We start from the raw sequence: 26,902 nt of genomic DNA, 5'->3' as shown, positions 1-26,902 counted from the left end.
GGCTCGAGTGATCCTGCTGTCTCAGCCTCCTGAGTAGCTGGGACTACAGGCATGCGCCACCATGCCCGGCTAATTTTTCCTATATATTTTTAGTTTGCCAATTAATTTCTTTCTATTTTTAGTAGAGACGGGGTCTTGCTCTTGGTCAGGCTGGTTTCGAACTCTTAACCTTGAGTGATCCTCCCACCTTGGCCTCCCAGAGTGCTAGGATTACAGGCTTGAGCCATTGTGCTCGGCCTAGGCAGATTTTTAAAAGCACTAAATAAGACTTCTAAGAAGTGAAAAAAATATAATTAATAAGGTTTTTAAAAACCAATAAGAACAAACCACTGAATGGGTTAAATAGTATATTTTGACATGGCTAAATAAAGAAGGAATTAGATAACGAGTTAACTGGATTAAAGCTGAAATCAATTTCCCAGAACGCAGCATAGAGGGACACAATGATGGGAAAATGGCAGGGTTAAGAGCCGTGGAGGATAGAATGAGGGGTCTAACATGCTTCTGATAAAAATTCTGTACAATAAGGCGAGAACAGAGAGAACAGGTGAAAGGGATTCTCAACAAGATAATGTCTGGGAGTTTTTCAGGATTGCTGAAAGTTATGTAGCCTTAGATTCAGGAATAATGGTGAAGCCCAAGCTGAATAAGGAAAAGGAACAAACACCTCAACACACCACGGTGGTACTGAGGTCACTGAAGAAACAGGGTACAGGCATCCATACAGAAAGGACAGGTGACCTGTGGAGCATGACAGTAAGAACAGCAGATTCCTCAAGTTAACAGTGGAGGCCAGAGGTTGGTGGCAGAGTACTATCTGCAAAATGCTGAACAATGTAACCGTTAATATAGAATTATATGTCTAGCTGAATTATCATTCAAGAATGTAGGTGAGGCCGGGCGCGATGGCTCACGCCTGTAATCCTAGCACTCTGGGAGGCCAAGGCGGGTGGATTGCTCAAGGTTTGGAGTTCGAAACCAGCCTGAGCGAGACCCCGTCTCTACTAAAAATAGAAAGAAATTAATTGACCAACTAAAAATATATATACAAAAAATAAGCTGGGCATGGTGGCGCATGCCTGTAGTCCTAGCTACTTGGGAGGCTGAGGCAGGAGGATCACTTGAGCCCAGGAGTCTGAGGTTGCTGTGAGCTAGGCTGATGCCACGGCACTCACTCTAGTCTGGGCAACAAAGTGAGACTCTGTTTTAAAAAAAAAAGAATGTAGGTGAAAAAATGGCATTATTATACCAAAACAAAAAACAAATAAAATGAGCAAATAGGAAACCAAACAAGCAACAAAACAATAACATCAACAAAAAATCTTGAGCATCTACTCCCAACAGATCCTCACTGAAGAAATTTCTAAAGCATGTACTTTACATAGCAGGAAAATAATTCCAGACCCCCCTGATTTGGGGGGGTTAAAAAACAAGGTAGAATTAAAATCCTGAATCATAAAAGCATTTACAGCAGGAGAGGGAAAATTAGAGTTACAATATTCTAAGGTCTCTGTATTTTTAGGAAGAATAGTAAAGATATTTATTGATTGTATACTCTGTTGATTATCAATGTTAAAAATTGAAGGCTAACCACTAAAAGAATAGCATCAGAGGCCAGGCGCGGTGGCTCACGCCTGTAATCCTAGCTCTCTGGGAGGCCAAGGCGAGCAGATTGCCCGAGGTCAGGAGTTTGAGACTAGCCTGAGCAAGAGCGAGACCCTGTCTCTACTATAAATAGAAAGAAATTAATTGGCCAACTAATATATATACAAAAAATTAGCCGGGCACGGTGGCGCATGCCTGTAGTTCCAGCTACTTGGGAGGCTGAGGCAAAAGGATCGCTTGAGCCCAGGAGTTTGAGGTTGCTGTGAGCCAGGCTGACGCCACGGCACTCACTCTAGCCCGGGCGACAGAGTGAGACTCTGTCTCAAAAAATAAATAAATAGATAAATAAATATTAAAAAAAAAAAAGAAAAGCATCAGAGCAGCACTTCTCAAAGTGTGGTCCCTGGACAAGCAGCATCAGTGTCACCTGTAATTTTCTTAGAAATGCAAATTCTTGGGCCCCACCTCAGAAAGCTAAGTCAGAACCCCTGCAATCCATATGGGCACATCAGCGTTTCAACAAGCCTTTCCGGTGATTCTGATGCCGCTAACAAATGAGAGCCACTGAACGAAAGTATGTGCATTTGAATTCAGTGGGGAAAACAACTAAATTAAACCCTTTGATCAATCCAAAACATGGCAGGGAAGGAGAAAAAAGTAGAAGTACAGAATAAACAGGATAAAAGAAAGAAAAAAATAGGAAATAATTCCAAATACATCAGTAATAATAATGAATGTTGACAGACCAAACTAACCTCTTAAAAGACAGACATTTCCAGATTGATTTTTGACAAGTCTACCGAAATGCTATTTACAAGAGACAATAAATTGTTGAAAGTAAAAGGATGAAAAAATATATACCAAACAAGTAGATAGAAAGATAATTTCATAAAGATGTCAGTTCTCTGCAAATCAACCTATAAATTCAATTACAATTAAAATCCAAGGCTGGGTGCAGTGGCTCATGCCTGTAATCCTAGCACTCTGGGAGGCCGAGGCGGGTGGATTGCTCGAGGTCAGGAGTTCGAAACCAGTCTGAGCAAGAGCGAGACCCTGTCTCTACTATAAATAGAAAGAAATTAATTGGCCAACTAATATATACAGAAAAAATTAGCCAGGCATGGTGGCGCATGCCTGTAGTCCCAGCTACTCGGGAGGCTGAGGCAGGAGGATCGCTTGAGCCCAGGAATTTGAGGTTGCTGTGAGCTAGGCTGACTTTATGGCACTCACTCCAACCTGGGCAACAAAGCAAGACTCTGTCTCAAAAAAAATAAAAAATAAAATCCAAATTGGATTTTTCTTGGATCTTAACAAGCTGATTTTACATTTTAGTAGAAAAGCAAGGAGCCAAGAATAACCAGCTTTGAAGAAGCATAAGGTTTGCTCTGCTAGATATAACTATGTTTTATAGTAGTCTAATAACTCAGAGAGGTACTGGTGAAGGCACAGGCAGATGAATGGTGTAGGGTAGAAAGCACGGAAAAGTACGCATGCGTGTGTGGACATGGATAAACTCCAGAGGGGCGTGCAAGATCAATGGGGAAGGAAAAGTGTCCGACTAGTTATTCATATAAGAAAAAATAAGGTTGAATCTTCACAGTATAAACAAAAATCAATTGCAGGGTGGACTGAAGATCTAAATAGGAGAGAGAAAAACTCCCAACTTTTAGAAGAAAATGCTTATGACCTCAGGTTAGGAGAGATTCCTTATAAGTGATAAAAAGAGCAAATAACAAAATAAGATTAACTTCACTGATATTAAATTTGAAGACTGCAGAAAAAGACAAAACGGAAGAGTAAAAAGATATTGAATCTGAGGACGTATATGCAACATATTTTACTCACAAATATTAGTAGCAGATTATATGAAGTATCCAAAATATGTAAAGACTTAATATTAAAAAGACAACTCAATAGAAAAGATAGGCATTTCACGAAAGGACAAAACAAAATAGTAAATTAGGCTGGGCACAGTGACTCACTCCTGTAATCCTAGTACTCTGGGAGGCCAAGGCAGGAGGATTGCTTGAGGCCAGGAGTTCAAGACCAGGCTAAGCAAGAGCAAGCAAGCCCTGTCTCTACAAAAAATAGAATAAATAGCCAGATGTGCTGATATGCACTGGTTACAGCTCACATTTGCCTTGAACAGTCAGAATGGTTGGCCATCTGTGATTGGCTGAAACCCAGTCATTGGTACAAGAGTAGGTCACAGTCTCTTTGCCCATCCAGTTAGGCTGCGGTTCACTATGTAAGGAGAAACCTTTAGGCCAAACTTAAAATATTAAGGAGGCAGCTTTAGGCTAAAAAAGAACTGAAAATATACATACGACAAGATCCAGTGATTCCTCTTTTAGGAATCTGCACCATAGACAAACCCTTGCACAGGAGAGGTGTAGAGGAATATCTAACGTATCATTCTTTTATAGTGGGAAAATGGAAACAAAGGAAATGTCTGTTGTCAGGAGAATGAATAAATTGTTGTCTATGCATATAATGGAATGCTAAATATCAGTGAAAACGAATGAGCAGGAGCTATGGTTGTCAAGATGGCTGACTCTCACAATGTTGAAGGGAAACTATGAATTGCAGAAGTTTACATATGGCATACCAGTTCTGGTCCTAGACTGGGGCAAGCGGGGCAGCTGTCCTGGGTCCCACATCTCTGGAGCGAGGGCTGAGGTAGGACAGAGATCTGTATGGACCTGCTGTCCCTTCCCCTGCCTGCACAGTGCCTGGGATTGACCAGATGCCCTGAGCAGCTTGCCTGGGTTCCCATGTGCCAAGCCTACATTGCAGGCAGGATTGTGAGCCATTGCTCCTGTTGGCTAGTGGCATAGCATAAGATTGGGCTGCCAGGATGGTGCTCACATGCTGTTTTGGGCAACTCAAATTGTTTACGTAGACAGGAACCCCACAAAAAAAACATTTGCGTAGGACCCCACACAACTTTGGGTAACCTTGTAGTATCCCATTCATCTAAAGCTTTAAAATGTGCAATACCTAAATGTAGTACTTAAATAGTGTTAGCAGTGTTTACATGTGTAATGAAAGAAGTCTATGGTAATGAGAACAGCCAATTCAAGATTGGAGTTGCTGCTTGGAGAGAGGGAGGAGAATGAGATTAGGGTCAGGGCTGTCCTGGGAACAGTTTTTGAAATGTTTCCTTCCTTGAGCTGGGTGGTTGCGGAATAAAAGTTGTTGACTGTATTACTGTTTAGGCCTTTTGGTATGTTTGAAATATTTTATTGGAAAAAAAATGGAAGAAAGTGAAGAAGAGAAACCCCTTGAACCCCTGCCTGCCTTCACAGGGGGTGGGGTGGAGTGAGGGCTTCCCTGCTGGCTGGGAGGGGGGGCAGCGCCAGGGCGGTGCATGTGGCCACGTATTCCCCCCCCCAGAAGATCCTCCCTCCTCTGAGCTTTCCCTCCATTCAGCCTGGCCGGCCGTGTGCAAACACATTCTGGAGTGACTCACCAGTGCTTTTGTTAAGCCTTTTACCAGCAAATACTTGTTAAACACATAAATCTTACAAATGGAAAGAAAAGTCCATAGTAAAGCGTAAAAGTCATCCAAAATTCTGCGCGTTGGACAAGACTGGTTAAAAATAGTTCTACGTGGAAACTTAATATATTAAATTCAATCACGGAAAGCTTTCATGGCTTTGCTAGGAATCTTAAATATTTCAGTGTAGGCATTTGCAGCTGGCTACCCTTCCCAGTCTCCTGTGAGAAAGGATACGTGGATGGGGAAGAAATCTCCTGCGACAAGTAAACCGCACTGGGAAACGGGCCCCTTGCTAAGTTCCCTCTGGAAGTGACACCTCCTCTATTGCAAACGTTTTCTCCTGTGTGTGGTTTCAGTTCCAAGCCGAACCCGTTCTACCGCATGCTTCCGTGCCTTTCCAGAGACCGATCGTATCGGCTCGCCAGGGCTTCAAACCGCATTTGATTCTTGCGTCGCTTAAAAGCCTCTTTCTTTTGAAAGCCTTTGAGTGAATCATAAAATTAACATCTAAAAAGACACTGCAGCAACTGAACCCAGGAAAGTCGGGGCATGTTTGGCCGACGGCGTCGTCATTGACCTTCCTGGAAGCAGCATGACGTGGGAAAGGCCTTTGCAGGTGGAACCACGGTGGCTGAGAGGTGGCGGTCCCCCGGGCAGGGGGAGTATCCGGGCCCGAAACTGCCCACAGTTCCCACGGACGCTGATTAGAGAGCAGCCCTCCCCTCCTCTGCACTTAATCCTTTCTCTAGCTCAATTCTAAGCCGATTTAGCAAACATTAAAAAAAAAAAAAAAGAACAGAGGAAGCCTATTTCAGTTACTTTCGCTTCCCTAAACTTTTGGTCGCTTTAGTTAGATGTAAGATATTTTGGAATTTATGTTTTCAATTCTATTCCATCGTCGTTCTATAAAACGTTAGACTGCAGGCATTTGTTTTTTAACGAAAAAGAAAAGATTGACTTTAGGAATCACATTCAAAGTGTTTGATTAACCAGGGATTAGTTTAACATGCAAGAACACTGCTGTGAATTTTCCACTTTTGTTTTTGCCCTAGATTTTTCTTTACCGCTTTTGTCTCCTATATCTTTCCAGCTCTGTGGATTTCTTTGAGGACAAGAGGGCTGTGCGGATTGAAGAAAGAAAGGAAGGCTCTAGTAATTTATCATCATCCTACCTAATGGTTACGGAGTTTCTTGTGTATTTAACCCCTCAGGGAAAATCTGAGCGTATTTCCATCCTGAAAATTTCAGGTAGCCGGTTCTGTGTGGTGGTGGGGGACAGACAAAATCCTGTTTCTCCTTTTTGTGACTTTGTTCCCAAACTGCATCTTGCTTTAGAAGTAGGGGAGTCAGAGAAAGTTAGCCCCTCATTGGGGCTCTAGAGCGTAGATAGCTGTCCATCTTTGAGAATGACTGTTTTCTTTCTTTTTTTGTTGTTTGAGACAGAGTCTCACTCTGTTGCCCAGCCTAGAGTGAGTGCCATGTCGGCAGCCTAGCTCACAGCAACATCAAATTTCTGGGCTCAAGCAATCCTCCTGCCTCAGCCTCCCGAGTAGCTGGGACTACAGGCATGCACCACCATGCCCAGCTAATTTTTTCTATATATATTAGTTGGCCAATTAATTTCTTTCTATTTATAGTAGAGATGGGCTCTCGCTCTTGCTAAGGCTGGTTTCGAACTCCTGAGCTCAAAGGATCCACCCGCCTCACCCTCCCAGAGAACTAGGATTACAGGTGTGAGCCACCGCGCCCGGCCATGGCTGCTTTCTAAAACCAAACCAACTGTCATCCTGGCACTCTGGGAGGCAGAGGTGGGAGGATCGCTTGAGCTCTGGAGTTTCAGACCAGCCCCTGAGCAAGAGTGAGACCCTTATCTCTACAAAAAACCAGAAAAATTATCTGGGCATGGTGTCGTTCATCTGAAGTCCCAGCCACTTGGGGAGGCTGAGGCAGGAAGATCCCTTGAGCCCAGGAGTTTGAGGTTGCAGTGAGCTATGATGGTGCCACTGCACTCTACCTGGGGGACAGAGTGAGACTGTCTCAAAAAAAAAAAGGACATTTCCAAGGCAAAAATGCATGGCTCACATGGGATGTTTATGGAGAATGTTTTCAGTGGACATTTGGAATTCCTAGAAGCGATGAAGGGCGCCAGTGCCTGCATTTGTGGCAGATCAGCAACCTGAGTGGTGTTCACAGGAGTTCTTTGTCCTCCAGAGGGTTGCTGCAGCACATGGCTGCACAGATTATACTTGCAAATTTACTTTCAGCACCTTGGCAGGCAGGAAAGGGATTTCAAATACCCCAACAGGGTACCACTTGTTCTGAGGAAGTAGCGGATTTGGGGGGATGGTTTGTGCCACAAGAAGCCTGGCGCATGGCATGTGCAGGCCACCTTTGGCCGGGGCTCCCAGTGGCTTTGGACTCTCTTGCATTTTGCCCTAACCATGAAATTACATGTTGGCCGGGCGCGGTCACTCACCCCTGTAATCCTAGCACTCCGGGAGGCTGCGGTGGGAGGCTCATTTGAGGTCAGGAGTTCCAGACCAGCCTGAGCAAGCAAGAGCAAGACCCCTATCTCTATTAAAAATAGAAACAATTGTCCCAGTATGGTGGCACTTGCCTGTAGTCCCAGCTACTTGGGAGGCTGAGGCAGGAAGATCGCTTGAGCCCAGGAGTTGGAGGTTGCTGTGAGCGAGGCTGACACCACGGCACTCTAGCTAGGGTAACAGAGCAAGACCCTGTCTCAAAAAAAAGAAATTACATGTTAAAGGGGTTTGATCTTTATGCCACAGCCCAGCTTCCTGGACAGGTGCCTGTTGTTCTCTGTCTACATCTCTGCATCTCCCAGTCATTCCTCATCACTCTACAGTTTTCCTTTGGCCCTTACGGCTCCAGTGACAGTCACCGCCTCCACCGCCATCCTTGGGGCCCCTCCTGAGGCTGAGTCTCTTTCCTTTTCTAACTAGAGCTCCACAGCACTTGCCACTTTTGATGCCACCTCCCCTCCCTAAACCCCGTCCCCGCAACTGTATTCCTTGGTGCTGTGACACACTCATTTGGACTTTTCTATTTATCTCTCTCCTAATTTCTCGCCTCCTTTACCTTTTTCGTTTGTCCTGCTGTTCCCAGATTCCTGGGACTCAGGTTGAAATCCCAGCTCTACCATTCACTGCCATCAAGGCCCGGGGCAAGCATGTAACTGGCTTCCACCTGTTTCCTTCCCTGCAAAATGGGGATAATATAGCCCCTACTGCATTCTGGAGAAGATTTAATGAGACAACACTTATAAAGTGACATACACAGAGTCTTTCACGAGACAGTACTCAACACTAGTTAACGTCGTGGTTGTTCTTTCTCACCCTGCCCAGTGTCCATCCACGACAGCCGTGGCCTTACCTCCCTCCTGTCCTTTGCAAGTTGGCCCTCAGCCCAGCCCTTCCTCCTGGCCCTACCCCATGAATACCCCGGTGAGTAATAACAGCTGTTGGTGTTGACTATAGATTCCACACTGGTTAGTAGGAGGCAGTGCTGGTTATGCCCGTGCACTGTTAACTGCACGGAGCACGTGGGCGAGCGCCGTTTGCTGGGAGCGCACCTGGCGGCCGGGGTGCCCAGGAGACGGGGCCTGTCTCTGTGTCACATCTTCCTTAAAATTCAGATGCATTGGGAAGCTCACTCCCTCGTATCTTCTAGGACCGTGTCATTCTGGGGAAGGGAATGTGATGTGTATTGGGAGGTTACCCAAGAACCTTTTAATTTTATGCATCCTAATATTTTTCTGTGATGCGAGATGCAACCTCCTACCCTCATGGCTGTGATACAAACGTGCGCGGTGTGGAACTGAGGCTGAGTCACAGCCCGCCACTGTTGCTGGGTCACCTTGCACTGTGACTGCCACCCCTTCAGCCAGCCGGCCCCCCTGGGTGTCATGGGCCCTCAGTGGACAGCCACTGTGCTGGCCGTATCTGCCGGGTCCCCTGTCCCTTTGGGGCCAGCTCCCTTCCTTCTGCTGGGACAGACCACCCTGCGGAGCTGCGCTGCTGCTTTCCGCATTCCGCTCCCCTCTCCCCGGTCACAGCTGGCAGTGGGAGAGTCGCAGACATGGCCAGCGGGTACAGCCCTTCTGGTTTTTCAGAGAGGTTTGTCTGTGAGGAGGCGAGGGCTGTGACAAATGTTCTCTCCTTGGCCAAACTCCAGTCGGCCTCCTCGGAGCCGCTTGTCAAATAGGCTCCAGACTCTTGGCAGATCCTGGGCAGATCTCAGGAGCCCAGTTTTGGGAAGAATCCTGCCGTCAGCTTAGCCAGAACCCCCACCCTCGATATCGACCCGCTTGACACCTGACCAAAGCCCAGGCCCCCACCCCCACCAGGGCCCGCCTTCAACAGGAAGCCTGAATCTCCCAGCCCTGCTCTTTCCCCATAAATTCCCACTTTTCCTTGTTGTGTTTGGAGTTGAGCCCGCTCTCTCTGTCCCGCTGCAAACCCCCACTGCGTGGTCCCTGTCCCCATCACGAGAGTCTGAAGTCTTTTAACAAGTGTGGGAATAATTTTTTCTTTAACATGTGGGTGGCTGAGTAGCCACACACCGCATGAGCCCGGGAAGCTGGTGGCTGCCGTGCTCAGCTGCCTGTGCTTCCCGAGGGAGGAGTTCCGGGGTGGCAGTGGCAGGCTACGCTATGGAAACCTTACCTTTTGGCTTATTCTCTGGGAAACCTGAAAGAACGAAAAGGTAATTGCTCCTTTTCCTAACCCCAGAGAGGCAGCCTAACCTTTAACCCTTTGCACTCGGATGTCGAGTGTGACTCGACACGGTTAGCAAAAATTATAGAGATTAAAATTACTCTTTGAATATGTCAATAATTTGAAATATAAAAAAATCCAAATAAATAAGTTTGTATGAAAAGAAATTCCAGTTTTTTATTCTACTGCCACGCTTTGTAAAATCTGGGATATTTAAAAAATTAAATCCCGAATAGAATAAAGGAATCGAGAGAAAAAGCGAGCGAGTGCAAAGGGTTAAGACCTAGATCAAACATTGCAAAATTCAACTCTCACACGGGTCAAGTAGGTAATGTAAGTTTATGATTGTCCCTGGTGCTACGATGGGGAGTAGTGGAGACTGCGGCAGAGCAGAGAACACACGTCCCACGGAATGCCGTCACTCAGCTCCAGCCAGCCACAGCATGTGGGGGTGTGGCCCCGGTGTTGCCAGAGCACCTGCCAACGGGAAGCTGGTTTTTTTTTCTTTTTCTTTTTTTGAGAGAGTCTTGCTCTGTTGCCCAGGCTAAAGTGCTGTGGCATAAGTCTAGCTCACAGCAACCTCAAACTCCTGAGCTTAAGCAATTCTCTTGCCTCAGCCTCCTGAGTAGCTGGGACTACAGGCATGCGCCACCATGCCCAGCTAATTTTTTCTATATATTTCTAGTTGTCCAGCTAATTTCTTTCCATTTTTAGTAGAGACGAGGTCTTGCTCTCTCTCTGGCTGGTCTCAAACTCCTGACCTTGAGTGATCCTCCCACCTTGGCCTCCCAGAGTGCTAGGGATTACAGGCGTGAGCCACTGCGCCCGGCCAGGAAGCTGGGTTTTTATGTGAAAATTCTAGACATTTTTAAAGTGTTGGCAAAGTGATAAAAACGGAGTAGACCCAAAGCAACTCAATTTTGCCCTCAGACATCTGGTTTGTAATGTCTGAGCTAGAGTCTCGTTACCCCTTCGTTGGAGGAAGAGAGTTATTAGGCTGAAATTGCCCCACAACTCCCTCCGCTACCACCAGTGGGAAGGAGGGAGGCGGCTCTCGGACAGGAAGAGGGGACAGGTGCAACCTTGAGATGGGTGCGTGGCTGGAGTTTAAGCTTTGGGGGTTTCCTCGGCGGTGGGGGTGGACCTGTGGGCCCTGAGCCTGCAGTGCCTCGCCTGGGGCCCCTAAGTTGTGTGCGCTCGGGGAGTGGCCAGCCCCACCTGCAAGCCTGGCCTGCTTGGCTGGGGTCTTCGTGGTGAAGCTCACCGACCTTTGGCTGAGCCCTGGGTCTGCGGACCTTTCCTCGAGTTCCTGCACGAGCCCAGAAAGGGGAACCCCCACAACATGGCTCACACTGGATTTTCTGCCAGGTAGGTAGTTGAGGTCCAGGACATATTTGACTTAGAAAATAAAGAAATGCAAAAATATTCTGGGCATCTTGTATGTCAGTATATACGTGGATATGTGTGTGCTTAGTGTCTCCTGGTTGGGACCCGGTTGGAAAGCCTGAGAGAGTTCTGGAGACATGGATGCCAGAGAGTGCCAGGGTTTTACCATGAAAAGATTTTCTCCTCTTTTTTTTTTTTTTTTTTCTTTTTTTTTTTTTTTGAGACAGAGTCTCACTTTGTTGCCCAGGCTAGAGTGAGTGCCATGGCATCAGCCTAGCTCACAGCAACCTCAAACTCCTGGGCTACAGTGATCCTCCTGCCTCAGCCTCCCGAGTAGCTGGGACTACACGAATATGCCACCATGCCTGGCTATTTTTTTCTATATATGTATTAGTTGGCCAATTAGTTTCTTTCTATTTATAGTAGAGACGGGGTCTCGCTCTTGCTCAGGCTGGTTTCGAACTCCTGACCTCGAGCAATCCGCCCGCTTCGGCCTCCCAGAGTGCTAGGATTACATGCGTGAGCCACCGCGCCCGGCCCTTCTCCTCTTCTTAAAATACCTGTAGCTGTTATAAATTCTAGGTGTAAATTCTTAGGTTCCGTATCACTTTCTCCAATGCAGTAGAATTTAGGAAATTGTGCAGGTGCCTAGTCTCCTTGTACAAGCTTACCCTCTGCTATCTGAGCCACCAAGTTTGCGATACTCCGTCATTTATTTTACTATTCCTCTCGACTGAGTCTCTCATTAGGAACGTCAGATGTTTAAGATGGCGTTTAGTGATGTTTTCACACCCCACTTTTCATTATGTGGAGTTTAGAGCTTTGGAAGCAGAAACTGTTTTGTTATAAGGTTTGTATTCTTCGTAACCTCCTCTGCATGCCTGGAGCCTTTCGTGACGGAAAGGACTCTGCGGTGACTGACTGCGTGGTGTATGCTGAGCACGAGTCTCGAACAGCGCTGTTTCTACGGGGAATAAGCGAGGTCCAGAACACCGCGTCGGCCGGCGAAACGAAACGCACACTTCTCTGCGGGAGACAGGTCTCTCGTCCCCAGAGGTTCTGGAACGGTGTTCCAGCTGTCTAAATGAAGGGCCCTGGAAAGGCTGGAAGCGAATTCACGGGCGTTGCCTCTTAGGGCTTGGGTTTGCTCTCCTCAGATGCAGCAAATTAAACCAGGGCCAGGAACGTCCTATTTGTCTTGAATTCTGAGTTTCAAAGGTTATATCAGTGTCCTCATGTCTCCTACCGTGGGTTAGGAGAGGACGTTAATATCAGGCTCTGCTGTGCCCTTTGCACGTCCTTCTTGATCACACCGTCGCAGCCTTGACTTTTCAGCTCAATGTGTAACTTTTTTAGCACAAAACATTGCCAGCAAGTCTGATGCAAAACGCCGCTGGAGGGGAAACCCGGTCTCCCACACGGAGTGGCTGGTCCCCGCACGCACCCTCGGCGCGACTTTCTTCCATGGTGCTCGTGACAGGTGAAGGTCAGCGTTGCAGGCCCAGTGGAAGCCGCTTTTCTGGGCATCATCACTTGTCCTTCAGGGGTGGTGTGGCCTCTTTCTCCACGTCCGCATTAGATGTTTCCCCAGTGAGTCGCTTCTTTCTCCTAATTTTTATAGGGTGTTCCCTCTTTGCAGCCCAAGTGTTGGGCTGGCTGCTGAATGCAGAGGTGACAGAACAAAGAGCCAGCTCTCACGTGGCTCAGAGGGGTGACCTGGGGAGCCCAGGCTGGGGCAGGGCAGCAAGGTGACACCTGGGGCTCTGAGTGAGCCTGGGAATGGGGGAGGGGCGAGGGCATGGGAGGGGGCCAGCGACAGCCCTCCACCAATACAGGATTTCTGTTTGAAATTCATCTATTAGAAACGAATTCCTTCCACTCAGCTTTCTCGCCTTGGAAGGGGTGTGTGTGTGTGTGTGTGTGTGTATACATTTGACAATTTTTTTCTTTCTTCCAAAGTGTTACATATTCACTGCAAAAAAATATTTAAGAATTCAGAAAGGCAATAAGCCATTAAAATCACTAATAACTACATATGTATAATTACTATTTAAACGTGTGTGTGTGTGTGATGAGAGACAGCTTGCATGTTGTTTCATTTTAACAAACTGGTATCATATAACACACACATTTTCACTATTTTCAAAAATTTGTCATGCACTGAACATTTTTTCTTTCTAATAAATATCAATCTATATCATCATTACATGAGTCTGTTGAAACTTAAAGAAATTGTCCAGTTTCCAGCATTAGGCTTGGGCGAACATCCTTGTAGTTAGATCTTTTTATATGGCCTTAATTATTTACTTTAAAATATCCTGAGTGTTCTTGGAGAGGTAGAATCCAAACCCAGGTCTGGTGACCTCTGTTGGCCTTTCTGCAGTCCCGGGGTAGCAGGAGACACGGGGCCACCTCTCACGTGATCAGTGACCCCCACCCCACTGCTCGGGAGGCCTGCTGTGCTCTGTGTCTGTTTCTGTTTCTTTTTGAAGGCAACCCTTGATTTCAAGAACAGTCTCTTGGGTAAGAGCGTTAGCTGTGCTGGGACAAGGAACCCCATTTAGGGATGAATCAGAGTGAGATGGAGGATGCGGCGGTTTCCGGGGATGCAGTGATTTGAGGGGACACAGTCCCTATCCCATGGGGATCATAATCTGAGACAGAGCCATAGAACAACAACAGAATTGGACAGAACTCACAGAACTGGCTGGGTGCAGTGGCTCACGCCTGTCATCCTAGCACTCTGGGAGGCCAAGGTGGGAGGACTGCTTGAAGCCAGGAGTTCTAGACCAGCCGGAGAACCCATCTCAACAACAACAACAACAAAAAAAAAAAATAGAAAAATTAGTTGGGCGTGGTGGTGCACGCCTGTAGCCCCAGTTATTCGGCAGGCTGAGGCAGGACGATCACTTGAGGTCAGGAGTTTGAGGTTGCAGTGAGCTGTGAAGAAAAGCTGCACTTTACCTGGGGCACTGTCTCCAAAAAACAAACAAAAAAACTTCACAGAACTTTGGTTCCTCCAACAGGGACTGAACCCCTGATCCTATGGGGGTCTGGGGTGGGGCAGAAAGGCCAGAAGGGCATGTGCACAGAAAAGGGGGCCAGGAAAGCCTTCTTACCTTGTGCAAATGAAATATTTGACCCCAATTTGTCTCTTTGGTGAGGATTTCTTTGGAGAATCCTGGGCCCCATTTTAGCTTTAACTAAGAGGCGCTGGGCTCCTGCCTCAACTCCTCTCCGCAGCGGAGCTTCTGCAGGCCGGCAGCAACTGCAAACATCCTTACAGGCTAGCAGAGCTGCTTTCCTGCCGACCCTTGGGGGCTAGCAAGAAGCGAAGCCATTTGTATGATTATTTAGGGTGCTAAACAGCCTGCCTTGTCCATGTTGCTAAAAGAATCCAACACTCTTCTTTCACCTAATAATTAAACGAAATTTCAGCAAATCCAAACCTTATATAGGCCTGGCACTGTGGCTCACGCCTGTAATCCTAGCACTCTGGGAGGCTGAGGCGGGCAGATTGCTCAAGGTCAGGAGTTCCAGACCAGCCTGAGCAAGAGCGAGACCCCGTCTCTACTATAAATAGAAAGAAACTAATTGGCCAACTAATATATATAGAAAAAATTAGCCGGGCATGGTGGCGCTTGCCTGTAGTCCCAGCTACTTGAGAGGCTGAGGCAGGAGGATTGCTTGAGCCCAGGAGTTTGAGGTTGCTGTGAGCTAGTCAGACGCCACGGCACTCACTCTAGCCTGGGCAACAAAGTGAGACTGTCTCAAACAAAACAAAACAAAACAAACTTTATAGAGAGCATTTTAAAAATAGAAGTTTGGGGCTATTTTTATTCTATGATTGATTTTGTTACTGAAAATGACGTGTCCACTTTTTAAAATTTTCATATTTTTCCATTTCAAAAGTTGGAAATAGAATTCTCTAACTTGCTTAAAATGTTCCAAATTAAATCTTCAGACTTTCAAACAACATACTAAGGTTATAAAAATGGAACACCCTCTGATTACTTTGCAAGAACTGATTGATATCAGAGAGGATTTAAATTTGCTAGCTAAATTTCAGCAAACTTTTTTTTTTTTTTTTTTTTTTTTTTTTTGAGACAGAGTCTCGCTTTGTTGCCCAGGCTAGAGTGAGTGCCGTGGCGTCAGCCTAGCTCACAGCAACCTCAAACTCCTGGGCACGAGTGATCCTCCTGCCTCAGCCTCCCGAGTAGCTGGGACTACAGGCATGCGCCACCATGCCCAGCTAATTTTTTATATATATATCAGTTGGCCAATTAATTTCTTTCTATTTTTTATAGTAGAGACGGAGTCTCGCTCTTGCTCAGGCTGGTTTCGAACTCCTGACCTTGAGCAATCCGCCCGCCTCGGCCTCCCAAGAGCTAGGATTACAGGCGTGAGCCACAGCGCCCGGCCCAACAAACTTTTGCTATATCATAAAGTATTAAACCAATATTTCTAAAAATTCTGCAACATTAAAAAATCACATTGCTCTGCCTAAAAGATTATTATATACATATATGTATAATATATATTGTGTATATATAATATTACTATTTGTAATGAGGCTAAAAATTTTTTGGTACCACTCATAAACAAAATAAAATAAAGCATTATTTTAGAAAACCACTAACACACTAATAGGGATACAAGCTAAAAAATGTGATAACCTATTCTAGGGATATTTCTGAAGTTTCTCTCATTCTCCAGACACTTTCTCCCACCCCCGGGCATTGCCCTCCCCCCACAATTAGAGATTATAATTCCTGGGAGCTGGTGTGGCCTACTGCTTGAACCTAGCTTTGTTCTGAAGATAGTTGGGGTATGTACTATACCAATTCAGTGCACTGTCTTGCTGCTATTGGAGCAGTCTCAGGTCTATAGAATCTCCACAGCAATCAGTAATCACCTTTGGAAGTCAGAACATGCGGCCATGGTATATAGTTTAATAAAATGACCTCCAAAACCAGAATAACACTCATGATGACTGTAAATTATTAATCAGGTCAATGTGGGCTGGGAAGCACAGGTCCCAGCAGCAGCTGACCAAGCAAGCTTTCTTGCAGAGGCTCGTACTCTAGATGTCCTTGAGGCATAATATTAATAACAGAAGCCATCAAAACCCTCCTTACAGGCCGATTCAAGGAGGCCAGAGTGATTTAGGGGATTATCTTACAACCAAAAAGAAAAGCCTAAAATTTACGGAAGTGAGAAGCCAGAGCAGGAACACTGTGATACATTTAGATTGCTTCTCAATCTTGGCTGCCCCTTCAGGTCATCTGCAGAACTTATAAAAAATGCTCTGGGCACTATATTCAAACAGAAAACATCCTCAAGGTATCCCCACGTGCAGCCATGTAAGCCATGATTACAGCCATAATCATCATCACTACATCTGCCTGGCTTCCTTTCCTGGCCATTATAGGCAAACTCTCACCAGACTTGTCCTTCTGCTGAAAACTACTACAAAAATGGACAGAACACATGAGTCGAGTGTTTTCAGGCATTGAGTGACAGGGAGTGCTGGATGTGATCTTGACTTACGGGAAACACACAAGATAATCTCCACATCCCCTGGCCCTCTGCCTGCTGTCACACAGGGGAGGTGGAACCTAAGCTGAGCAGCAACTTTACCCAAGTGAGGAGGCAGAGATTGGGGTTTGGGAGCAGCCAACATTTACAGAACAGGGTACTAGAGAAGAAGGGAGCTGTGCAGGATACTGGGGACAGAAGTTTGTGTGGGGAGTTTTTGTGTGAATCCTTAACAAGGACCAGGCTGTGATTGTCCAGGGCAAGACTCCACAAGGCCTGTTGTGGGGCTGAGACTGAACAGTACTACTAGAATTTGTACATTACTGGGAGACGGAGTTCGGGTCTAGCCTGAATAGACACCTTGCTGAACACCTTCGGCATTTAGGTGAGACCTAGAAAGACTACGCCCTGGGAGAAAGAACTATGCCACAGAGTAAGGGAAATAACTCAGGACTAAGTCTAAAACCAAAATAGATTCCTCCCAAAGAATACTACTAACCTATACTGATCAAAAGGATATAACAGTAGTTTAAATGCCTGCCATAACAAAACTCAACATCTTACAAGGGAAGATGACATAATCCAAACTCCTTACAACATATTATTCACAATGTCCACCATACAATAAAAAACTAGTAGACACGTGAAACAGAAAAAATGTGACCCATGATCAAGGAAAAATAAAAACAGTCAATAACAGATTTGAAATTGATCTAGATGTTAAACTTAGCAGACAAGGATTTTGAGAAGCTAATATAGAAATATACGAAGGCTTAAAGGAAAATATTGTCCTTTATTGAGTGATCATATAAGGAACATCAGCAGAGAGATGGGACCATAAAAAAGAACCAAATGGAAATGCTAGAATTAAAAGCTATAGGATGTAAAATGCAAATGTAACTACTTAACAGCAGACTGTAGAAGAAAGGGTTAGTGATTCTGAAAATAATATCAGTAGCAATGATCAGATTTGAAGAATAAAGAGAAAAAAAAAAAAGGCCGGGCGCAGTGGCTCATGCCTGTAATCCTAGCACTCTGGGAGGCCGAGGCGGGCGGATTGCTTGAGGTCAGGAGTTCGAAATTAGCCTGAGCAAGAGCGAGACTCCGTCTCTACCATAAATAGAAAGAAATTAATTGCCCAACTAATACATATAGAAAAAATTAGCCGGGCGTGGTGGCGCATGCCTGTAGTCCCAGCTACTCGGGAGGCTGAGGCAGCAGGATCGCTTGAGCCCAGGAGTTTGAGGTTGCTGTGAGCTAGGCTGACGCCATGGCACTCACTCTAGCCTGGGCAACAAAGTGAGACTCTGTCTCAAAAAAAAAAAAAAAAAAAAGAGAAAAAAAGATTTAAGAAAAATGAGCAGAGCGATCTGTATGGCAATTTCAAGTAGTCTAAAATACATGTAATCAGAATCCTAGCAGAAGAGAAGAGAGATAATGGCAGAAAAGTTGTTCAAAGAAATAAAGACCCTGATCTCTCAAATTTAATGGTGTTTAAACATCAATCTACAGATATAGGAAACTCAAGGAACCCCATAAAAGAGAAAAACAGAGAAGTATATGCAGCGTATCACAGTCAAACTTACAGAATGCAACATGCAACAGCCTCAGGACCACAACTGTCAACATTAGCAGCATCAGTAACAAAGAGAAGGAACACAGCAACGGCTGCATCCAGCCCTTCCGATGACGACAACCACCCAAGGTACTTGTTACAGTCCCTGGGCTCCATGCCAGGCCCACGAAGTCAGAACCACCTGGGAGCTGTGTGATCCATAAGCAACCAGTTAATTCCCATTATGAGGAAGTTAGGGAAGTGCTGGAATTCCCTTTATGTGGAATTCACATGGCCTATCGTGATTGCCTTGGAAAATAAGAAAGGTAGTGTTTCTCAATGGGATACATTTAAAAATGTTCTGTTAAAATGAATCGTATTAGCTTTGTGGGTTTTTTTGTTTTGTTTTTTTTTGAGACAGAGTCTGACTCTGTTGCCTGGGCTAGAGTGCCGTGGCGTCAGCCTAGCTCACAGCAACCTCAAACTCCTGGGCTCAAGCAATCCTTCCGCCTCAGCCTCCTGAGTAGCTGGGACTACAGGCATGTGCCACCATGCCCAGCTAATTTTTCTATATAATTTTAGTTGGCCAATTAATTTCTTTCTATTTTTAGTGGAGACAGGGTCTTGCTCTTGCTCAGGCTGGTTTTGAACTCCTGACCTTGAGCGATCCTCCCACCTCGGCCTCCCAGAGTTCTAGGATTACAGGCGTGAGCCATGTTCTTGCTTCTTATCCAGTAAATGTAGGTAAGTATCTTAATAGTGTGTAAAAATTCTTCCTTTTGCACTAAGTAGAGAGAGGCCCATAGCACTGTGATTTTGTGACCAGCTGCACCATATAACAAGGACTTCCTGTTATTTATGTGACTCTATAGAACTTAGACTATCATTAGTAAGAAACCATTCCTTTAAAAATATAATCAGGTTGTTTTAACATGCAAACAATCCAAGTGTGGCCAGTATGGGAGAATGCCTTTGAGCCAGGGCTAGAGAGCTCTCAGCTCTCGAAAGGGGATTACCAAACCATTTCTGTCCGGGAAGACAACGGCAGGAGGTAGAGAGATGATCATTAAATGACTATCGAGGATCTTATTACAACCAACCATGACGTCACTTTCCCCCAGTACATTTCTGCATTCATTGCATTTTGTGTGTTTTAGCTTTGGAGTAATCCACTTGTAATTGCTAAGGTTGTCTGGGTTTCAAGTCTCAGACACCAACTCTGTAATTATTTGGAATGAAAAGAGAATTTACTGAAAGGAGGCCCAGGCATTTCAGGGCATTTGAACAACTGTACTTTGAAAAGGGCAAGACCTAGGAAGGCACTGGAGACCTGAGCAATTGTGGGCCTTTTCTTCAGCATGTTGGATTGGGGAGAAGAAGGTGGGCCAGGTATAGCAAGGAGGTCACATGGTGGTGGTGGCAGAGCGGCCAGCAGGCAGTATGGCAGGAGCAGTGCTTGCAGCCGAGGCTTGTGGGAGGAGGAGGGGGCCGAAAGAGGGAGAACGTGGCTTGAGCCCCCACCAGAGGTCAGGGGCCTCAGCCATTTCTCTTACAGGCCACACTGGGAGCCATGTTCAACATTCTCCACTGACAGGCTTCCCCACTAGTCAAATTTCTGTTCTGACAGGTGCTTCATTTCTGTGTCTCTCCTCTGATTCTAGCTCCTATTTGAGTGCTTGTGCGTAATCCGAGTTTGATTATTTTAAAGCATGTTTTTCAGCTCTAAATATAATAGATAATCCTTGTAGAAAATCTGAAAACAAAGGAACCCCTCCAATTTACCCTTAGTCTCACGACTCAAAGATACTGCAAGTCCTTGGTGTTTTCCTTTACTTTCTTCTGCACCTGTGATTTTTTAATTTCCTTTTAGAGAGGGGGTCTTGCTCTGTCACCCAGGTTGGAATGCAGTGGCATGATCACAGCTCACTGCAGCCTTGACACCCTGGGCTCAAGCGATCCTCCCACCTCAGTCTCCTGAGTAGCTAGGACTACAGGCAAGTGCTCATACCAGGCTAGTAATTCTTTGTAAAGACGGTCTTGCTATATTGCCCAGGTTGGTCTGGAACTCCTGGCCTCACATGATGTTCCCACCTGGGCCTCCCAAAGTGCTAGGATTACGGGCATGAGCTACCCCATCCAGCTCCATGATCTCTTTTGATCAGTGTGACTGTACCCAATGTGTGACTCTGTATCACACCTTCTAAATCCCTGATTTCTGGAGGACACTGCAGGTTCCTCTGCTGCCTTGGGGACAAGCTGTACCCACTGTCAAACGCCCTGGAATCTGGTGGCATCTCCCTGCCCTGCTCTGGCGGCTTGCGGCTGTAGCTTCCGCTCTGAGCCTCGGCTCCCAGGTACTCCCAGGTACGGATGAACACGTGCTCCCGCCCACCTCCCACCGCTTCTCCAGCTGTCTGCGCAGTGGGGCGCCTCGCTGCTGGCCGTAGGCCAGGGCTCCCTCCCCCAGGCCTGCCCTCCGCGCTGCTCAGCCCATGGTGCCCTCCCTGGTCTCGGCCTCAGCACTGAGCCAGTCCTGCCTTTTCTCCCGGGCTCTCTGTGTCCAACAGGAGTTGAGCTTCCTCTCAGTGTCCCCTTGCCTGGCTCCCTGTCTGGAACAAGCTCTGTGCCCCCGTCCTCAGTCCTCCTCGGTGACTGCTGCCCTGCTGCCCTTTCTCCGGCTCTCCAGCCACGTGGCTGTCTGTTCCCTTGGATGCATCCCCCTGTCCACACCTGGGGCCCTCTCCACAGTCTCTGCTGCGTAGACAACTCTCTGCCCAGCTCTTTGCATGGCTCTGGCCCCCTCCTCAGTCCCATCTCACAGAGGTGGCCCCATTTCAGGAGGTCCTCGATTGCTCCATTTATTTAACTGTCTGTCCATCATAAAATATGATCCTTGTCTGGGCACGGTGGCTCACGCCTGTAATCCTAGCACTCTGGGAGGCCGAGGCAGGCAGATTGCTCGAGGTCAAGAGTTCGAAACCAGCCTGAGCAAGAGTGAGACCACGTCTCTACTATAAATAGAAAGAAATTAATTGGCCAACTAATATATATAGAAAAAATTAGCTGGGCATGGTGGCGCATGCCTGTAGTCTCAGCTACTCGGGAGGCTGAGGCAGCAGGATTGCCTGAGCCCAGGAGTTTGAGGTTGCTGTGAGCTAGGGTGACACCATGGCACTCACTTTAGCCTGGGCAAGAAAGCGAGACTCTGTCTCAAAAAAAAAAAAAATGTGATCCTTAGTTATGTACGAGTTTCTCACCTGCCCCTTCCGGAGCTCGAGCCCGCTGATCAGCGCCTCCCGGGCACCTGCACCTGCCCAGCTGCCCAGGCCACCTCGCTGTCTGCGGCAGCTCTCTCCACATTTGCCTCCCTTTCAGTCACTGTCTGCTATGTGGCTCACATCACCCTCCTGCCCCAAAATCTCATTCTCCTTCCCTGCAGTAAAATCTCTAGCACTCTGGCTAGGACGCAGGTTTCCACTAAGGGCCGCGGGCGTCTGTGCCCTGAGGTCCTGGCCCCGTGGGAAGCCGTCCCCTCCCTCTGCTTGACCCCTCGGATCCTGCTCTGCCTGGGCCGCCCCGGGCCTGGCAGTGGGTTCCCTCCGCCTCGCTTTGCCTTGTTACCGGGCCCTCCCTGCGCTCAGCCCCCTGCCCTCGCTGTGGTCCCCTGCTGTGCGTCTTCACCAGGTCTTGCCACAGCTGTGAGCGCACTGTCTGGGCCCACGCACAGCTCACATGCCCCGCAGGTGACCCCACCTGCCCAGGGCCTGCCCTAGAGACTCACTCTTGGGCTGTTCACGCCGTCCTCCAGCAGGCTCTGGGAGGCGGGCTGGTGGTTGGTTTTGCTCACCTTTGTGTCACTAGTGCTCCCTGGCCGGAAGTGAAGACGGGCTGTAGCTCCTGATGTCACTGCTTTCCTGCAGCCTGGGCACAGCCACACCCGGCTGGGCCTGGCTGGAGTCTCAGGTCTTCGTGAATCCTTCGAGACTACCCTAGCCCCCAAGTGTGGCCCTTCTACCTGCCTCCACATGTGTTGCCCATTGCGCTCATTTGGGGCGTCTTTCCTCAGCGCCTTCCGCTGGTGCCAGCGTCCTGCACCACCAGCCAGGCCGGGGAGGGGGGTGTCCACGCAGTGTGCATATCCCATAATATCTGGGCCACAGAATTTTAGAACTGGTGAGGATATTAAAGACCATAGAGTCCACCCCCACCTTTTTAAAAAAATGAGGATACCAGATTCAGAAATTCTCATTCTCTTTAGCTATTCAATGGCAGATTCAGGAATAGAGTCAGGGCATCTTTTTAGAGCACAATGGAAAAGGTGTTCGTGATTGAAGTGTTACAGAACGCTGCTGGTGCACGTCCCTGCAAACATTCCATCTCAACTGCATCCATTTGTTAGGGAAAGCTCTCATGTTACCATGGGCGCCGACTCATGACTCCAGTGACAAATACAAAATATAGCATTGTGTTTGCATAGCAATAACCATGAAAAAGAACAAATATTTTTTTTCTTTTCTTTCTTTCTCCACAATATCAGGTGACTCACACATGGTAATTTGTGTAATGTTCATATACTAGAAATTGAAACAGTAGAAAGAGAAAGATCACAGGAAGAGGTGAGGGGTGGGAGAGGTTTTTGGCAATTCATGAAATAGTGCTAGCTCTTACCTTCTTGTTTAAGTCATATTGTGTAAAACTGGGGTCTTCCTGACTCGTGCTCCCGTTGCCAATGATGATAAAGGCAGTCAGGTGTTAAGTTACAACTGGTTTCTATTGGGCCAGGCCCTTGTCGTAGTGGTCATTACGAGAAAATGAGAAAGGAGCCTAATTCCCTATTAGAAAGTACAAGTTCATCACAAATGGCAAATTCATGATTAATTCTTGTTGGGGGCAATAATCATTCCAAGAGTTTATTTCTTTATTTTATTTTTTTATTATTATTATTTTTTTGAGACAGAGTCTCACTTTGTTGTCCAGGCTACAAAGTGCCGTGGTGTCAGCCTAGCTCACAGCAACCTCAAACTCCTGGGCTCAAGCGATCCTCCTGCCTCAGCCTCCCGAGTGGCTGGTACTACAGGCATGTGCCATCATGCCTGGCAAATTTTTTCTATATATATTAGTTGGCCAATTAATTTCTTTCTATTTATAGTAGAGATGGGGTCTCACCCTTGCTCGGGCTGGTCTTAAACTCCTGACCTTGAGCGATCCTCCCGCCTCGGCCTCCCAGAGTGCTAGGATTACAGGCGTGAGCCACCGTGCCTGGCCCATTCCAAGAGTTTAGATCAAATGGTTGGCATTGCCTGAGTAAAACATTTATATGTTTAGAGGCAAAGCTTCCATGGTATTGCTAACGCGAGAACAATAAGTAGGAGAAATGGATAGCGTGTATCTCATAAACAAGGCTAATTACATTTTCCTAAAGAGAACACCCAAAGGAGTGTTTTTACTTTTGATTCAAATTGAAAAGGCCATGTCATTGTATGAGAGGTTTTATAAAGTCACAAATAAAAGATTTTGTGTGGCAAATATACATTTTTTTCCTTGGGTTTCATATTTGGGCAGAAAAATATTACTTTATATTTGGGCAAAGGTTAACAAATGTCTCTTTTTTAAGTAATTGATTTGGAAATCTTCAATTCCTATGATTTGAATTAAGATCATAAAAAGTCTGCCAAACTGTTTAGGGTCCTCAGATAAGGTGAGATCTCCATCTTTCCGAAAGGAGATTAGGTTAGGAAACAAGAAGACTGGAGGGACCTGTTGGAAGGACAGGGCTGAGCAAGGCTGGCCCCGGGCACAGCCTCAGCGGCTGTTTCCACAGCAGGGCCTCGGCCTTCCTGCAAAGCGTCCAGAGCGTGTGTCAGCTGATAACCAGCGCAGACCAGAGCGATCTGATGCTCGATGCTCATCTCTGCTTCCCGCTCAAGCGCCCCGAGCAGGTTCACATGGCGAGAAGAAGAGCACGTGGATCAAAACTCGCAACTTCTACAACTGCTTTTTTTATTATTTTCTGCTTTGATGCTCAGTAGGAAGCTTGCCCTGTTGGCAATATTGTTTATTAAGGAGTTGGTAATACTCACATACCTCAGCCTGCCTTTGTTTTTCATGATGTTGATAGTTTTGACAAGTACGGGTTGTTTTTAATAAGGTTTCTTAATTCGGGCTTGTTTGCTCCTGATTAAAATCAGGTTCTGTTGATTTGACAGAAATACCATATAACTGATGTTATATCCTTCTTAGTGTGTCACATCGGGAGGTACATGATATCAGAGAGTTCTATTTTTAGTGATATTTATCTCGATTTACTTGATTAAAGTGGAATTTGCCAGATTCCTATGCCCTGGTTTTTTTGGGATGAGACACTGTGTGTGAAATTTTTTAGTGATAATTTGAGGCTCTGCATGATGTGGTCTTTCTCCAGAGAAGATTTATTAATAATTTTGTTTTTGTCAGAAAGCTGGGCTAGGGACAGATCCCCTTATTTTTGTCAGAGATTGAGACGGTTCAGAGCTGGGCTTTAGTCTTTAAGAGCTGGTCTATGTTTGGTTCACCCTTCTAAGGGTTTAGCACTGGTAGTGCCAGCTAAAACCCTAGGGTGTTTACAAGCGTCCTTCCTCTTGGGTGGACCCAGAAGTCTAAGTTTTATTCCCTCAGACCTTGAGATGACCAAAAGCTCTGTTCAGCTCCTCAACCTGTCAGCTACTGCTTTTGCTTTCTGAATCAAAAGTTGCCTTAAGAGGAAAAGTGGCCTGAAATGTTGGGCTTCCTTCTCCTGGCCTTGCATCTCTTTCATGTCTCGGTCCTGAAGATGCCCATGGCCCTGGTAGATCTCTGCTACCTTCAAACCAATGCTTGTTATATTTAGTCCAGGTTTTCTAATTGTTCTTCGCAGGAATGTTGGTCCAAAATCAACTCGCCAGAAGTATAACCTTTATAATAAATCTCCTATTTTTGGCACAATTTACTAGGCAAATAACTATTTATTTATTTTTTTTGAGTCAGAGTCTCGCTTTGTTGCGCAGGCTAGAGTGAGTGCCGTGGCATCAGCCTAGCTCACAGCAACCTCAAACTCCTGGGCTCAAGCAATCCTGCTGCCTCAGCCTTCCAAGTAGCTGGGACTACAGGCATGTGCCACCATGCCCGGCTAATTTTTGCGCCACCATGCCCAGCTAATTTTTTGTATATATATTATTTGGCCAATTAATTTCTTTCTATTTATAGTAGAGATGGGGTCTCGCTCTTGCTCAGGCTGGTTTCAAACTCCTGACCTCGAGCGATCCGCCCGCCTCGGCCTCCCAGAGTGCTAGGATTATAGGCATGAGCCACCTCTCCCGGCCATAGGCAAGTAACTTTATCCAAATCTATCGACTATTTTTTTTTTTTTTTTTTTTTGAGACAGAGTCTTGCTTTGTTGCCTAGGCTAGAGTGAGTGCCGTGGCGTCAGCCTAGCTCACAGCAACCTCAAACTCCTGGGCTCAAGCGATCCTTCTGTCTCAGCCTCCCAAGTAGCTGGGACTACAGGCATGTGCCACAATGCCCGGCTAATTTTTTCTATATATATTAGTTGGCCAATTAGTTTCTTTCTATTTATAGTAGAGACGAGGTCTCGCTCTTGCTCAGGCTGGTTTTGAACTCCCGACCTCGAGCAATCCGCCCGCCTCAGCCTCCCAGAGAGCTAGGATTACAGGCGTGAGCCACCGCGCCCGGCCTATCGACTATTTTTATTCAGTACCCCAAACAGTGGGAACTCAAACTTTCTGTATGTAGAAATATATTTGTAATTTTTTGTTTACAGTACATTTACAAAATCACTATAAAAGAAATACATTTGTATTTTTTTGTTTATAGTACATTTACAAAATCACTATAAAATGAAATAGTGAATTGGAACTATCTTGTTGGTAAGTCACTAAAATGGTTTCCATTGTTTTTAAATCTGTAGAAACTCAAGTATAATATTTATCAGTGCATTATTATGTGATTTCGGAAATTTTGGTTCCACAAATTTAAATTGTAGCAGCAGCATGCTCCATTATCCATGTTCCCTCTCTTTCTTTTTTTCTTTAAAGACACAGGGTTGCCCTCTTCGCCCAGGCTGGAGTGCAGCATTGGGACCATAGCTCACTGCAACCTCGAACTCCTAGGCTCAAGTGATCCTTCCGGCTTGGCCTCACAAAGTGTCAGGACCACAGGCATGAGCCACCGCGCCTGGCCCATGTTCCCTCTGTTTCGATGTACTGGGATCCTTTGGCTGACACCCTAAGTCCTATGTCTGTGCTCTCTACGATGAAGCAGGTAACTTGCACTTGCTCTTTTGTTATCCTTGCTCCGTAGATGAAGTTGAATTCAATTGACTAAACTGCAGCCTCTTTCCCAGATTTTTCAGAGGCTCCAAGAGGGTCTCAGGGTTGAGTTGCTTCCAGGACCAGCCTTGCTGCTTTGCTTCCAGATGCTGCTGCATGGACCTGATTGGAGCCTCCTTGCTCTGAAAGAGTTAATGTGCTGACTTCAGTGCCCTCTTCCCAGGGTAGTCTGATAAGTATGAGAATATTTTAGCAGGTGGTTTATACAGCCTCTTAA

At 46.3% G+C, this 26,902-nt stretch overlaps 1 long non-coding RNA gene across 1 annotated transcript; it reads right to left on the bottom strand.

The window, feature by feature from the left end:
• Nucleotides 1-7,730: 7,730 nt before the first annotated feature.
• LOC105868625 (uncharacterized) lies at nucleotides 7,731-22,106 on the bottom strand. Its single transcript, XR_012919201.1, has 3 exons — nucleotides 21,580-22,106; nucleotides 8,207-8,326; nucleotides 7,731-7,842 (listed from the first exon to the last, which is right to left on the bottom strand). It is a non-coding gene; the product is annotated as an uncharacterized LOC105868625 (long non-coding RNA).
• Nucleotides 22,107-26,902: the final 4,796 nt, after the last annotated feature.

This window comes from Microcebus murinus, chromosome 5 (genome assembly GCF_040939455.1).
Source record: "Microcebus murinus isolate Inina chromosome 5, M.murinus_Inina_mat1.0, whole genome shotgun sequence".
Classification (NCBI taxonomy): Eukaryota; Metazoa; Chordata; class Mammalia; order Primates; family Cheirogaleidae; genus Microcebus; species Microcebus murinus.
This window is presented reverse-complemented; position numbering and strand designations above follow the sequence as displayed.